Here is a 17,774-nt window from a genome sequence, read left to right as displayed (position 1 = left end):
AAGTATGAAACTATAGACAAGGATGACACCCTGTAGACAAGGATGACGGATGCACCGTCACCAACTAATTGAGATTGCACCATAAATATATTTTTAAACATTCGATAATCTTGATTTACTGAGACATTAAGACAACAATTATAGTTCGTTATTCAAGAATTATATTAAACAGGCGTCATCAATGTCGAAATTATATTAAAGATTTATTAATAGTTTAAAAATTTTAGATTGTATAATTGTTAATTGCTGATTGCCTACGTATTACCTGTCTATAAAAGGGAATTTAAAATGGAGTTTATTCACCTATGCTTTACAAGAGCTATAGGTACAGGTGCTCTACTAAGAAATATTCTATTTATTGATATTTATTGATATTTATTGACTTGCTGCTTCAACTTTGTATTTTTATCTAGTTATGTCTGCGCCTGGGAAGATAAAGTCAGGGCGCAGCATACAATTTAATTTTGAGCAAAATAAAGTTTTAGTGACCCTAGTTTTAGAGCACTACGATTTTATTTATGGTTCTAAAGCCCAAAAGACCAATTTTTCTTTGTTCTCTTTGTATTCTTAGTTAAAAGCTTAACCTAGGAGGTTCATATGCTAATTTCTTAGACCTTAAAGGCCGCCTCTTAAGAATGCATCTTAACAGGTTTTTCACCACTAGAGGGTGTTAGTTCATGTTTTTCATATAGATAACACTGTGCTCGAGCATGTGAAGTTACCTGGGAGCCATCACTGATTGGCTAAACTGCAAGTCTGTCAAAAAAACAAATAAAGTGGCAGTCTGCAGAGGCTTAGATACAAGATAATCACTGAGGTAAAAATATATAAATATAACTGTGTTGGTTATGGAAAACTAGGGAATGGGTAAACAATGGATTATCTATATTTTAAAACAATAACAATTCTGGTGTAGACTGTCCCTTTAAGATAACCTAATATATACAAATCATTAATGTTAAAATACAGTGTCTTACAATTTCAATCTTATTATGATTTATTGAAGATACATGTTTAATTTCATATGCATTTAATCCTTCAAATTACATTAAGTTAACTAACAATATATATTTAATTTCTCATTTCTTTAGATATGGAACATGCTTTGCAGATTTTGGAGAAGATCGACTATTGTCTTCGTGTGATGAGAGATGCGACGGAGGAGTCGTCCCTGGGAGAGAAACAATATCCCGAATCACAGGAACAGGGAATCTCCCAGGGAACATCAGATCTAGAATCTCTCATCCATTCTGCCCCTCCTGACCCAGAAGACACAGCTTCTTTGGACCCTGGTGCCCCTCCTGCCCCTGTTGGTCATGCCCCATCAGCTCATGGCCATGCTAATCCTGGCCACCAACTGCCTACCATCAATGATGATGAGGCAGTTGGGGAAATGTTAAATCTGGCCATGCAGTACTGGGAAGAACACCATGAGTTGCATGGGGCATTAAGGTTATCTGTTGAGCAACAGGGGCAGATATTAGAGAGGGGCATTACAGTAGATAGGGACAGATTAGATATAGAGAGGGAAAGGTTGAGAGTAGAGTCAGCTAGAATAGATTTAGAGAGGGAAAGATTTGTCAATGAACGATGTAAGGATAGTGCTAGATTAGAGTTAGAGAGGGATAGATTAAATTATGAAATGCAGAGGGATAGCGATAGATTAAACTTTGATAGGGAAAGATTAGAGTTTGATAGGGGTTTTTAATCAACAGGGTTTTTAATCATCACTTGATTTTAACCTTTGGGAGAAGGGGAACAAGGGAGAGATCACCCCCCTCTCTCCCACACCCCAAAAAAAAAGATTAGGGTGTTTTAATTTGCTCATTTTATTAGGGTTTTTAATATTAGTTTTATTATGTATATAGGTATGTGTTTATGTTTTTATGATTTTTAATTTAAAAATATGAATAAAATATTTTTAAATTATTAATCAATGTCATCTTGTTTTTATGATTTTTAATTTAAAAATATGTACGAAATATTTTTAAATTATTAATGTCATCTTGTTTTTATGGTTTTTAATATTAGTTTTATTATGTATATAGGTATGTGTTTATGTTTTTATGATTTTTAATTTAAAAATATGAATAAAATATTTTTAAATTATTAATCAATGTCATCTTGTTTTTATGATTTTTAATTTAAAAATATGTACGAAATATTTTTAAATTATTAATGTCATCTTGTTTTTATGATTTTTAATTTAAAAATATGATTACAATATTTTAAAGTGATTAATCAATGTCATCTTGTTTTTATGATTTTTAATTTAAAAATATGTACGAAATATTTTTAAATTATTAATCAATGTCATCTTGTTTTTATTATTTTTAATTTAAAAATACGATTACCATATTTTTAAATTAATAATCAGTTTTTTTGTAATAAAAAATTAAAATTATTATTATTAAAAAATGTGTTTGTTATTATTTGATTCACATGTTACAAATGACTGATGTTCAAATTCAGTGCAGGTGTAACATATTATCTACTCTTATTATTAAATGTTAAATTTAATAAACATAATAACATTTAATTTTAAAATGAGTTTTCTCTATGAAAAAATCACAAAAAGACAAAGGCGCCTCCTGGTGTAATACAGTTGGTGAAAGAGATTTGTTAGGTTATCAAAAAGGTACTCACAAGTGGAGCAGCACCCAATTGTGCTAAATCAAACAGACTGGGATCTCACAGTGTCCCAGCTCACTGACACTGCAAGGAAACTGGTTTCTCCAACATCTTGCTGGACTGACAGAGCTCAGACTCTCACAAAGAGGATGAAATAAAACCAAATTTTATTAATAAAATAAAAATCTCAGTGTCTCATGACACTAGATATTAAAAGAACAAGCAACGCGTTTCTCAGACTGCTGTCTTTTTCATCAGGCTTCTAATGATACAATGAGAGTACTGGCTTAAATAAAAACATATGACCAATCCAAGTTCATTAACACCTGACACACCCAACCAGGTGTACTAAGACCTAATTGGTCTCAATATAACCACTGACATCTCTAAACATCTAAAAACATTTTAAAAATGTATCATGAGAATGAGTGTATATATATATATATATATATATATATATATATATATATATATATATATATATATATATATATATACACACATATATACATACATATACACACATATACACACACATATATATATATATACACACACATATATACATACATATACATACATATACACATATATATATATATATATATATATATATATATATATATATATACACACACATACATATACACACATATACACACACATATATATATATATATATATATATATATATAAATATATATATATATATTATATATATATATATACAGGGAGTGCAGAATTATTAGGCAAATTAGTATTTTGACCACATCATCCTCTTTATGCATGTTGTCTTACTCCAAGCTGTATAGGCTCGAAAGCCTACTACCAATTAAGCATATTAGGTGATGTGCATCTCTGTAATGAGAAGGGGTGTGGTCAAATGACATCAACACCCTATATCTGGTGTGCATAATTATTAGGCAACTTCCTTTCCTTTGGCAAAATGGGTCAAAAGAAGGACTTGACAGGCTCAGAAAAGTCAAAAATAGTGAGATATCTTGCAGAGGGATGCAGCACTCTTAAAATTGCAAAGCTTCTGAAGCGTGATCATTGAACAATCAAGCGTTTCATTCAAAATAGTCAACAGGGTCGCAAGAAGCGTGTGGAAAAACCAAGGCGCAAAATAACTGCCCATGAACTGAGAAAAGTCAAGCGTGCAGCTGCCAAGATGCCACTTGCCACCAGTTTGGCCATATTTCAGAGCTGCAACATCACTGGAGTGCCCAAAAGCACAAGGTGTGCAATACTCAGAGACATGGCCAAGGTAAGAAAGGCTGAAAGACGACCACCACTGAACAAGACACACAAGCTGAAACGTCAAGACTGGGCCAAGAAATATCTCAAGACTGAATTTTCTAAGGTTTTATGGACTGATGAAATGAGAGTGAGTCTTGATGGGCCAGATGGATGGATTGGTAAAGGGCAGAGAGCTCCAGTCCGACTCAGACGCCAGCAAGGTGGAGGTGGAGTACTGGTTTGGGCTGGTATCATCAAAGATGAGCTTGTGGGGCCTTTTCGGGTTGAGGATGGAGTCAAGCTCAACTCCCAGTCCTACTGCCAGTTTCTGGAAGACACCTTCTTCAAGCAGTGGTACAGGAAGAAGTCTGCATCCTTCAAGAAAAACATGATTTTTGCTCCATCACACGCGTCCAAGTACTCCACAGCGTGGCTGGCAAGAAAGGGTATAAAAGAAGAAAATCTAATGACATGGCCTCCTTGTTCACCTGATATGAACCCCATTGAGAACCTGTGGTCCATCATCAAATGTGAGATTTACAAGGAGGGAAAACAGTACACCTCTCTGAACAGTGTCTGGGAGGCTGTGGTTGCTGCTGCACGCAATGTTGATGGTGAACAGATCAAAACACTGACAGAATCCATGGATGGCAGGCTTTTGAGTGTCCTTGCAAAGAAAGGTGGCTATATTGGTCACTGATTTGTTTTTGTTTTGTTTTTGAATGTCAGAAATGTATATTTGTGAATGTTGAGATGTTATATTGGTTTCACTGGAAAAAATAAATAATTGAAATGGGTATATATTTGTTTTTTGTTAAGTTGCCTAATAATTATGCACAGTAATAGTCACCTGCACACACAGATATCCCCCTAAAATAGCTATAACTAAAAACAAACTAAAAACTACTTCCAAAACTATTCAGCTTTGATATTAATGAGTTTTTTGGGTTCATTGAGAACATGGTTGTTGTTCAATAATAAAATTAATCCTCAAAAATACAACTTGTCTAATAATTCTGCACTCCCTGTATATATATATATATATATATATATATATATATATATATATATATATATATATATATATATAGATACAAAAAGAGAAAAAAGCCGGATATGGTCTTAAATTAAAACGTCCAATTTATTGGTCAATGTTAAAAATTGACAGTACTCAAACGAAAAAAGTCTAACATGTTTCGGCACACGGCCTTACTCATAGACATAATTTTCTTAGTGAAAACCGCCAGTATTTAAAAGCAGTAGTGAGTATCTATTGGTTGTCATTAATTGCTAACAAGTAACAAGTGATAATATACTTAGACAATAAGAGAACCTAACTAACAATACTGTTGAATAAACACAAGTGATAATATACTTAGACAATAAGAGAACCTAACTAACAATACTGTTGAATAAACACATGATTGCTGCACAGGTATATAGAATTAACAAGAATGGGTGGCATATAAATATATGTGTGGCTAGTTTGAATTCAATTGAATCAACAAGTATATATATAAGTGAATAAATCTATACAGACAGATTGCAATATACAAAGATAAACCATGTGAGGATTGTATTGGTTCGCTGAAGCAATTTAGAAATTCACACACTTATGATCATATATGCAATGTTAATACATAAGCCTAGAACAATTTTACATGACTACTGTTATATATGGCCAATAAGAAAACCACCTCTGTTTCATACAGTTCATGTATCTATTAATGATAGACTTAAATATATTTGGGTTTGTTATTAATAACAGTGTTAATAATAATTGAGCACAAAAAGGCTAATGAAGTTGAGAGGATTGTACTATAAAAGTACAAATACTCCTATTGGTGGTGTGGACAAATACAGGAGAAATTAGTAATTTGATACTTAGTATATATCATTGATTCCAAACGGTTAAATACTAGGGGGACCTTATGTTGTTTGGAAAATATGTTTTGACAACACAGGTTCTCCTGTTAATGTAAACACCAACAAACACTATTTAATTGTTGAAGAAATTATTCAAATTTGGATATGAATTACTTAATGGTGTGCTCTGGGGAAAACTTTCTAGTTGGTTTAATGTAAGTGAAAGAGGGGGGGGGGGTTTAGTATATTATGTTGTGGGCATAAATAAACCCCTCATAAAATGAGTAATAATTGCGGTTATCCTGAACAAATTATCAGATTGATACATGATCATATAATATCTTGGTGAATTATTCCCAAAAATTTATAATGTCATTGATGGAATTATATCCATCAGGGATACGCGATTTCAAAGTGAAGATCCAAAATGCTTCTTTTTTCAAGAGAGCCTTATTACGATCGCCACCTCTGTTTTGTGCTTGTATGTGGTCAATGACCATCCATCTAAAGGTTGTGTTACTGCTAGCATGTATCTGAATGAAATGCTTGGCCATATCAGATACAGGATCTGATCGTTTAATATCCGATAGATGTTGACGGATGCGTTCTCTAACCTCCCTTGAAGTGCATCCCACATATTGTTTTGGGGTGCATGTGCACCAAATCATATATACTGCAAATTTTGTGCGACAATTTACGCAACTTTTTACTGTATATGTCTTATTTGTGGTGGCGGAGGAAAAGACATTACCCTTCTGAATAAAGCTGCAGGGGATACATGCATTGTAACCACACTTGTACATACCCCTAGATTGCAGCCACGAGCTTGTTGTGGTTTTATCCTTAGGTAAAGCACTAGGGGAAATAATATTTCCTATAGTGCAACCTTTCCTGTAGGAAAACCTACATCCTTTGTCGATGAAAGGAACCAATCCCTCATCTGCCTTAAGCATAGGTAGATGTTTACGAATGATCTTGCAGATGTTATCGTAGTCAGATGAATATTGAGTAACAAAGGTAACCCGATCACTAGTGGGATTGGTCCTTTTGGGTTTATTTGTCAACAAAGTTTTCCTGTCCAAACAATCCACTTCATTTTTTGCCTTTTGAATGGCTGTGTTGTGGTAACCCCTACTTCTGAGTCTGTGAGTGAGATCTTCACTTTGTACAACACAATCTTGTTTTTCAGAACAATTCCTTTTTATTCTAATGTACTGTCCCTTTGCTATGGCATAGGGAACATGTAGTGGGTGGTTGCTTCTGCCATGTAGGAGTGTATTGCCTGATATAGGCTTTCTGAAAATTTGTGTTTTTACATTGTTAGTACCGGCCAGATTGCTTAGCTGGACATCTAAAAAATTTATAGATGTTTTGTTTGTTTCAAAAGTGAACTTGAGACCCCATTCATTTTCATTTAGATATCCAATGAACTCTTCAATGAGTGTGGGCTGACCAATCCAAATCATCAGTAGGTCGTCAATAAAGCGATTGTAGCTTTTGATATACCGGAGGAAAGGATTCTGTTCCCCATATATCATGCTAAGTTCGAACCAACCCATTACTAAATTAGCATATGAGGGCGCAAATTTCGCCCCCATTGCTGTACCTTGCAACTGGAGATAAAAAGAATCATCAAACTTAAAATAGTTATGTGTTAATAAAAATTGCAACACATCTAAGATGAATTGAATAAATTCTTTGGTATAATTTGTTTTATTTTCCAAATAGAATTTAACGGCAAGGATCCCCATGGTATGGGGGATAGATGAGTATAAAGCTACAACGTCTACTGTTAGCCAAGAAAATTCTTCTTGCCATATAAAGCCATCAAAAATTTGAAGCACATGTTTGGTATCTTTCAGAAAGCTTGGTAAGGAAACAACAAGTGGCTGCAATATGCTGTCCAGCCATTCTGATAGTGGTTCGCAAAGCGAACCGATACCAGACACAATCGGTCTACCTTTTACATTCACAGTGCTTTTGTGCACCTTGGGCAAGACATGTATAATGGGGGTAATGGGATTATCAACAGACAGAAAGTCAAATGTTTTGTCATCAATATGGCCAAGCATGAGGCCATCATCCAAAAGGGAGATGAGGTCCTTTTTAAATTTGTGTACAGGATCGCAAGGTAAAACCTTGTAATCAGTAGGATTATTAAGCTGCCTCATAATCTCCCCTTTATATGATTTTAAATCCCAGATGACAACACTTCCACCTTTATCGGCGTTCTTGATCACCAGATCTGAGTTTGACTTCAATGAAGTCAAAGCAATTCTCTCTTGTTTAGTGAGATTGGGTTTAATTTTCAAGGGTTTTTTGGCAAGATCAATCAGGTCTTTCTCAATTCTTTTTTGGAAAGCAACCAATGTGTCCCCCCTTGTTTGTAAAGGATAAAAAGTAGATTTTGGTTTGAACCCAATATGGGCATTACATGTACCCAAATTTAGTTCAGCATTCTCTTCATTCAATGACATAAGAGCCTGGATATCCCTGACTTCAGAGAAATCAAAACTCAAAGTATTTGGAATATTTTCAGATGAACTACCATAATGGTCAGTTCTGTTGTCAATCTGTTCACCAATCTCTTGTGAGAAATAAAAATGTTTTTTCAATGTAAGTGCTCGAATGAATTTATTTATATCTACCAAGGTTTGGAACAAATTAAACCTAGTGGTAGGGACATAACCTAGTCCATAGCCGAGTACTTTGATCTCATCTTTATTCAATTTGTAATTGGTGAGATTGATAACATCATAAGTGGAGTCAATAGACTCATCCATTAAATTCAAAGCATTTCCATTTGAAATACATGTATCATCCATCAAATCTGATATTTGTTTTGACCCCTCCCTCTCCTTAGTGTATACCTGGGTTGTTGTCTTAAATTTGGATTTCCCCTTGTATTTGCCCCTCGCCCTCGATTTGCATGGTTCATTGGGGTAATCTGAAAAACCTGATCCAGTATATTACTGTCGGCTAGTTCTTTCTGTGAACCTGTCTGTTCTAATGCAATCTGATATTTATTTGACGTTGTAGGATGCTCGACTTCCTTTGAAATAAAGGATACAGTTTTTGATGTCTGATCCTTGGAGTTTTTTAGTATAGATTTAGGTTGTGCCCCCTGAGCCTGATAGGCTTCATTGTCAGGATTACTATGATCTGAGTTGCTGGCATCACCTGAATCCGAACCACTCCAAGTGTCTTTTTTATTTTGATTTACTCTGTTGGACCTCCATCTACGTTTACGATCCCTAGAACGATTTCTATTTTGTCTTTGCCAAATATAAACCTTATTTTGACTATAATCCATTTGATCTCTCATGTATTTTTCATGTTTAGATTGCACTAACTCCTTTTTTAATTGCGCTATACTGTCATTTAAAATATTGTCCAGTTCTTTATAGTTTTTTTCTAACGTGTTTAAATCCAATTCTTGTTGTAAGAGAATGATTTGATCTCTGACTGCTCGAAGCTGGGCATCTTTATATTCAATGATAAGTCCCATCAATTTAAAAGAGCAGTCAGAGAGAGAATCATTCCATTTTTTAATGAATGCCTGATCATCTACAGAGAAAGTGGGAAATTTCTTAATTCTAAGGCCCCTGGGAACCATTTGTAACCTTATATAGCGATCCAGGGTCCACTTGTCCCATTTCAACCTCAATTCCTTTTTCATTAAATTTTCCATAGACTGGAATTTGTCACTTAGAGGGTTCACACTATAATTTTCACAAAAAATATTTTCGAAATCTTTTTCAAATTGATCTAAATTGTCAATGGTAGTGAGTGAGTAGAATTGTTGGTCCATGTCAAAGCCTGATGCTGCTTCCATATTTGAAAGCTGAAGATGGAGCTTCACTTGAAAGTGACTGTATATATCAAGAAATGGTGTCAACAATTTAACTCATTCAGATGGAAATTAATATACAAATATCAAGTATATGTATGTGCTGCTATATACAAATTTTAAATTTTAAATTTTAAAGGATCCTATTGCAAGTTGGAAAATGTTCACATTAGTGTTATAGTAAAGAATTAGAGAGCAAAACTACTTGCTTTCTAAGAGCTGGGAACAATTATTCCTATGTTTTAGAAAATAAACTGAAACTCTATGTTAAAGCAATAGGAACACACACCTATTTTCTGATAGAACAATAGAAAGTAGATAAGTTGTGTAGTTACTTTTCTATAATGCTAAGAAATGGCAGAAATAATGAGTGTGCACACTTGTATACCTGTGTACTTATGAAGGATAAAGCAAAAACAGAAAATATCACAAATGTGTACACAAGTAAACTTATATACTTATGTAAAAGTTGAAGCAAAATCAAAAAATGTTATAACAATACTTTTAGATATTTTTAGATACAATAAATAAAACCTGAAAAACGACAGAAAGATAGAGTTAATGGTTAGAGCAAGAAATGGATAACATCAACGATTAAATAGCCATATTGATTCAAAGAACAGTATGTGGTTAGAGTTCTCCTTATTGGATATAGACCTCTGGACTGAAAAAAATATATATGTGTATATGTATGAAAAACGAACGTAAAGTCCAAAGTCCCAGCTGCTAGGAAAAAGAATGCAGAAAACCAACACAAAAAACAGTCATAGATGTGAAACAAGCTTCCCTTCCGCTTGTAGTGGTAGAAAACACAGGAAAAATCATGAAGACCTCAATGAAGTATGCCTGAGCTCGGTGGGGAAATGGAAAGACATCGTGGATCAACAGGGGTAAGTACTCACAGGATTCTTTACAGCAGATAAGTGAATGGAGGGTTTAACTTGTGATTCTCCGGTAACTTTACCATACGGCACGGCCACCGCTGCACCTCTGGAAGACCGGTGAATTCCTACGATATCCACTCCTTGCGTCCGCTCTCTGGCGTAGCTGCACTTCCTGTCACGCCCTTTAGTCGATACCAGCCAATCCGTGCTCGTCTGTGACGTAGCTCCACCGCTCGGCCAATCCTTCTGGGGCAACTTAAAAAATCCCAGTCCGGGGAACAAATGGAAAAATCCCTGATGTTTATCAGGAATCAGAAAGTTCGTTGTAAGACCTGGCTTTTGTAAGGGATAATGAAATAGATACAAAAAGAGAAAAAATCCGGATACGGTCTTAAATTAAAACGTCCAATTTATTGGTCAATGTTAAAAATTGACAGTACTCAAACGAAAAAAGTCTAACATGTTTCGGCACACGGCCTTACTCATAGACATAATTTTCTTAGTGAAAACCGCCAGTATTTAAAAGCAGTAGTGAGTATCTATTGGTTGTCATTAATTGCTAACAAGTAACAAGTGATAATATACTTAGACAATAAGAGAACCTAACTAACAATACTGTTGAATAAACACAAGTGATAATATACTTAGACAATAAGAGAACCTAACTAACAATACTGTTGAATAAACACATGATTGCTGCACAGGTATATAGAATTAACAAGAATGGGTGGCATATAAATATATGTGTGGCTAGTTTGAATTCAATTGAATCAACAAGTATATATATAAGTGAATAAATCTATACAGACAGATTGCAATATACAAAGATAAACCATGTGAGGATTGTATTGGTTCGCTGAAGCAATTTAGAAATTCACACACTTATGATCATATATGCAATGTTAATACATAAGCCTAGAACAATTTTAAATGACTACTGTTATATATGGCCAATTAGAAAACCACCTCTGTTTCATACAGTTCATGTATCTATTAATGATAGACTTAAATATATTTGGGTTTGTTATTAATAACAGTGTTAATAATAATTGAGCACAAAAAGGCTAATGAAGTTGAGAGGATTGTACTATAAAAGTACAAATACTCCTATTGGTGGTGTGGACAAATACAGGAGAAATTAGTAATTTGATACTTAGTATATATCATTGATTCCAAACGGTTAAATACTAGGGGGACCTTATGTTGTTTGGAAAATATGTTTTGACAACACAGGTTCTCCTGTTAATGTAAACACCAACAAACACTAGTTAATTGTTGAAGAAATTATTCAAATTTGGATATGAATTACAGAAGGGTAATGTCTTTTCCTCCGCCACCACAAATAAGACATATACAGTAAAAAGTTGCGTAAATTGTCGCACAAAATTTGCAGTATATATGATTTGGTGCACATGCACCCCAAAACAATATGTGGGATGCACTTCAAGGGAGGTTAGAGAACGCATCCGTCAACATCTATCGGATATTAAACGATCAGATCCTGTATCTGATATGGCCAAGCATTTCATTCAGATACATGCTAGCAGTAACACAACCTTTAGATGGATGGTCATTGACCACATACAAGCACAAAACAGAGGTGGCGATCGTAATAAGGCTCTCTTGAAAAAAGAAGCATTTTGGATCTTCACTTTGAAATCGCGTATCCCTGATGGATATAATTCCATCAATGACATTATAAATTTTTGGGAATAATTCACCAAGATATTATATGATCATGTATCAATCTGATAATTTGTTCAGGATAACCGCAATTATTACTCATTTTATGAGGGGTTTATTTATGCCCACAACATAATATACTAAACCCCCCCCCCCCCTCTTTCACTTACATTAAACCAACTAGAAAGTTTTCCCCAGAGCACACCATTAAGTAATTCATATCCAAATTTGAATAATTTCTTCAACAATTAACTAGTGTTTGTTGGTGTTTACATTAACAGGAGAACCTGTGTTGTCAAAACATATTTTCCAAACAACATAAGGTCCCCCTAGTATTTAACCGTTTGGAATCAATGATATATACTAAGTATCAAATTACTAATTTCTCCTGTATTTGTCCACACCACCAATAGGAGTATTTGTACTTTTATAGTACAATCCTCTCAACTTCATTAGCCTTTTTGTGCTCAATTATTATTAACACTGTTATTAATAACAAACCCAAATATATTTAAGTCTATCATTAATAGATACATGAACTGTATGAAACAGAGGTGGTTTTCTAATTGGCCATATATAACAGTAGTCATTTAAAATTGTTCTAGGCTTATGTATTAACATTGCATATATGATCATAAGTGTGTGAATTTCTAAATTGCTTCAGCGAACCAATACAATCCTCACATGGTTTATCTTTGTATATTGCAATCTGTCTGTATAGATTTATTCACTTATATATATACTTGTTGATTCAATTGAATTCAAACTAGCCACACATATATTTATATGCCACCCATTCTTGTTAATTCTATATACCTGTGCAGCAATCATGTGTTTATTCAACAGTATTGTTAGTTAGGTTCTCTTATTGTCTAAGTATATTATCACTTGTGTTTATTCAACAGTATTGTTAGTTAGGTTCTCTTATTGTCTAAGTATATTATCACTTGTTACTTGTTAGCAATTAATGACAACCAATAGATACTCACTACTGCTTTTAAATACTGGCGGTTTTCACTAAGAAAATTATGTCTATGAGTAAGGCCGTGTGCCGAAACATGTTAGACTTTTTTCGTTTGAGTACTGTCAATTTTTAACATTGACCAATAAATTGGACGTTTTAATTTAAGACCGTATCCGGCTTTTTTCTCTTTTTGTATCTATTTCATTATCCCTTACAAAAGCCAGGTCTTACAACAAACTTTCTGATTCCTGATAAACATCAGGGATTTTTCCATTTGTTCCCCGGACTGGGATTTTTGAAGTTGCCCCAGAAGGATTGGCCGAGCGGTGGAGCTACGTCACAGACGAGCACGGATTGGCTGGTATCGACTAAAGGGCGTGACAGGAAGTGCAGCTACGCCAGAGAGCGGACGCAAGGAGTGGATATCGTAGGAATTCACCGGTCTTCCAGAGGTGCAGCGGTGGCCGTGCCGTATGGTAAAGTTACCGGAGAATCACAAGTTAAACCCTCCATTCACTTATCTGCTGTAAAGAATCCTGTGAGTACTTACCCCTGTTGATCCACGATGTCTTTCCATTTCCCCACCGAGCTCAGGCATACTTCATTGAGGTCTTCAGAGTGACTGTTTGTCACGGCAGGAAACCACAATTCAGCCTTGATGTTTTTTCCTATATATATATATATATATATATATATATATATATATATATATATATATATATATATATATATATATATATATATATATATAGTAAACAATTTCCAGTTCAGCCCACCGATAGCCAACTCGCCTGGGTGCAATGATATAGCATCAAATAGGAAACAAGAGAATGCACTCTCAGGACTTTTTAAAAAAAAACAATTTAATGGAACGTTTTCGGGGTTCACAACCCCTTCATCAGCATACAGAACAAACAAAATACAACTCATTTATAGTGTTACATACAAATTAAATCACACCAACCTTAGTGCCTCTCCAAAAAAGTGCGCCAATATTTCGAGCTTGGAACGCATCTTGCGTTCCACAGTGCTGTCCGAAACCGGAAGTTTCATTACCTCACTTTCGGTTTTCGGTCCCAATATACAATTGTGAGCTTATTCATAAAGTTGTGCAATCTACATGTCTGAACATTCTTGTGTGACATACTAATGTAGAAAACTTCATATAGACAAACATGTGGAACATTGCCACAAATGCCTAAAATTGTGATAAATAAATATTAGAAAGTGTTTGTGCATCGAGTTGGCATGGTGACAGTAACCATGGTAATTGTATACAATGTAAATTACCCATAAGTGCCATTACCTGTGTTAAGTTTAAAACAAAATACCAACTGGACAGAGCAACGATTTTCTTAATGTGCAAAACAGCATAAATTCATGCTGAATATGCTCATTACAGTAAAAAATAATAATAATGATTAAAATAATGATTGGACTATATATCAGTACGTGTGGTTGGAATGACATTTTCTAAATAAGAGACAAATGAAATTCTGCAAATATGGATGGAAAAAATTGAAGTGTGACACCAATATGACATATGGGAAACTTGGACCAACTGACAGTTGGCATGAATATTGCTTCAATCGATATGCGAACAGATAGATGCATAAAGTGAGAGTAATATGTAATGAAAGGAATATATGGGATATTGTAGGGCTGTACAAATTATAAGCTATACCGCTGGGGCATCACATCATGTTCATATAAAGTAAATTTGGCCATCGGGCGGTTATAGCATACATCAGCCCAAATATAGATGCAGATGAATATATGTAGTGGCTGGGAAAAAAGTATAAGGGTGGTAACCTTATTTTGGAATTATAGCCTCAAACATGACAGCAAAGCAACCTATATCACAAGATAGAAGGGATAATATTAATAAGGACATGTAGCTCATATAAACAGTCCCCACATCAGAAATTTCTCCAAGTGGGTATAGTAGTATTCATATCCGCTTTAAGACTGGTGGTGCATGTTTGAACAATGGGTAATTGCACAGGGCAGACCAGGCTTCCACGGAGAAGATGGAGACAGATGTCCCCCCTGCTCCGTGCCGTTAGGTGCACAACACTTCCCCCTACGAATAGGGGCAAATGGAATGTGTACCAAAACGGAGCCACAATGTCCACCTGACATACCCCAAGTATGTAGCACCCCAATTGTTGATCACATAAGGCTCTTAAAGTCCGGCATGGTATTCATGGTATCGTGCCCAGTCTGAACATCCACTGGGCCTCGCGTTTCAGAAGTTGCTTGTTCCGGTCGCCCCCCCGATCCAATGGGGGTATGTGATCAATTAGAATGTAGCGGATGGAAGACACTGAATGTCCCTTTTTGGCGCAATGTCGCACCACTGGCTGCTCAGAATCACCTTGTTTGAGTGCAGTCCTTATGGCGTGGCGATGATTTGCCATACGCTCACGGAGTGTACCAGATGTTTTCCCTATATAGAAACAGGAACATGGACAAAATAATAAATATATTACGTGAGTGGTAGTACACGTAATAGAGTGCCTGATAGAAAATGTTCGATTTGTGTGTGGATGATGGAATACTTTGGTACCCACTAGGCCATTACAAGTTGTGCAGCCCAAACAGCGATAGGATCCCTTGATATTCCTTTTGTTCCCGGTCAGATAACACTGCTTGGGGTCCGTTTTCACCAATAGATCCTTAAGATTAGTCCCCCTCTTGAACCCAACCATAGGTTGTAAATTGTGAGTGAATGTGAGCTTAGGGTCTGAAGACATAATTGGCCAGTGCTGGCGAAGGATCTGGCCAACACTTTTTGTCGCTGGAGTGAAAGTGGTGGACATAATGAGCTTATCACTTGTGTCCCTTTTGGGTTTAGGTAGAATCAAATCCGTCTGTGTTAATGTTGAAGCGGATTCCATGGCGTCTTGTATTACCGGGATCTTATATCCCCTTTTCTGGAACCTCTCACCCACTCCTTTCAATTGGGAGACCCCAGTTTCGGCATTAGAATTATTGCGCATTGTTCTTATGCATTGTGATTTTACTATGCCTTTTAGTAGGGCTGGGGGATGGCAACTATCTGCCCTTAGTATAGAGTTGCGGTCAGTGGGTTTATGGTATAATGTGGTTCCTAGATTATTGGAATCCTTGAAGACTGTTAAGTCCAAGAAATGAATGGATTGAAAATCCACTGTCATCTTAAACTTAACATTATTGGTAGTGTTGTTATACACTTCAAACCATTTGTGGAGTTCCTCCAGGCCCCCTCGCCACACTAAGAAAATATAATCTATGTATCTGTAATAACAAATGATGGATACATTCGGCGTGTTCCACAGATACATGTTTTCGAATTGTGACATGTAGATGTTGGCGTATGAGGGGGCCATGGAGGAACCCATGGCTGTGCCAGCGGTTTGTAAATAAAATTTATTTTCAAACCGAAAATAGTTTTTAAACAGACAGTATTCAATGAGGGACAGTAAGTATTCCACTGGGGGACCCTCATAAAGGGGGTTTCCCGTAAGATGTTCTTGTATGGCTTTAAGTCCATCAAGATGGGGTATAATGGTATACAGACTGTTGACATCCAGAGTGACGAGCAAATCGTCTGGCTGGATGTCAACAGTCCGTATCTTACGAATGAAATCATTCGTGTCCATAACGTAAGACCGTGTTTCCCTCACCACTGGCTGTAATAGTACATCCACATATTGTGCTACAGGCTGGGTGAGTGACTCCCTAGCCGACACAATAGGACGGCCCGGTGGGTGGTCCAGTGTTTTGTGGATTTTGGGGATTGAATACAAAATGGGTATCTTGGGATGTATAGTAGTGCAGAAATCACGAATGTGCTCAGTTAAGTACCCTTGTTCAAATCCCAAATTAATCAGTTTGTCAAGTTGTGTTTTGAATTGTATAGTAGGGTCAGATGTTAACAGGTTATATGTCAGGGTATCAGCCAATTGTACCAGGATGTCATCTCTATAATCATTATAATCCAAAAGGACAATGGCCCCGCCCTTATCGGCGGGCCTGATGACTATAGAGGAATCATTCTGGAGGGTTTTAATGGCTTTCAATTCATCTCTGGAGAGATTATGTTTCCACAATGTGTCTGTTCTTGCTGTGTCCAATTCTTGGGTTATCAGCCTCAAAAAGGTTTTAGTACTTGGACTGCTATTAATGGGTTCAAAAGAACTGGGTACTTTGCATTTAAGTTCAACGTGGGACTTCAGTGATGGCGAATCTTTATTTTGAAAAAATTCCCTAATCTTAAGGGATCTATTCAGTTTGTAAAGGTCTAGCTTAAGGTCAAATTCAGATACTGGGGTGCTCGGCACAAAAGATAAACCTTTGTTAAGAACTTTGCGCTCACTGTCAGTCAAGGTGTGTGTATATATATATATATATATATATATATATATATATATATATATATATATATATATATACACATATACATATATATACACATAAGGGTTAACATAATGAGTCTATCCAATCTTGTGAACAAGGTCTTATCATTGACATATACCTCTGTATTAAAACTTTAAAAACAAAAGTCCAAATAAAATGTTAAAATACAATATATTTGTCAAAACGGAACCTATGTGCATTCTATGCTCTTTATGCTTAATTACAGATATGTATATAAATAGAAAGATATTTAGCA

The sequence above is a fragment of the Bombina bombina genome, chromosome 2 (genome assembly GCF_027579735.1).
Source record: "Bombina bombina isolate aBomBom1 chromosome 2, aBomBom1.pri, whole genome shotgun sequence".
Lineage (NCBI taxonomy): Eukaryota > Metazoa > Chordata > Amphibia > Anura > Bombinatoridae > Bombina > Bombina bombina.
The sequence above is the reverse complement of the archived record's forward strand: the minus strand, read 5'-3'. Positions refer to the sequence as shown.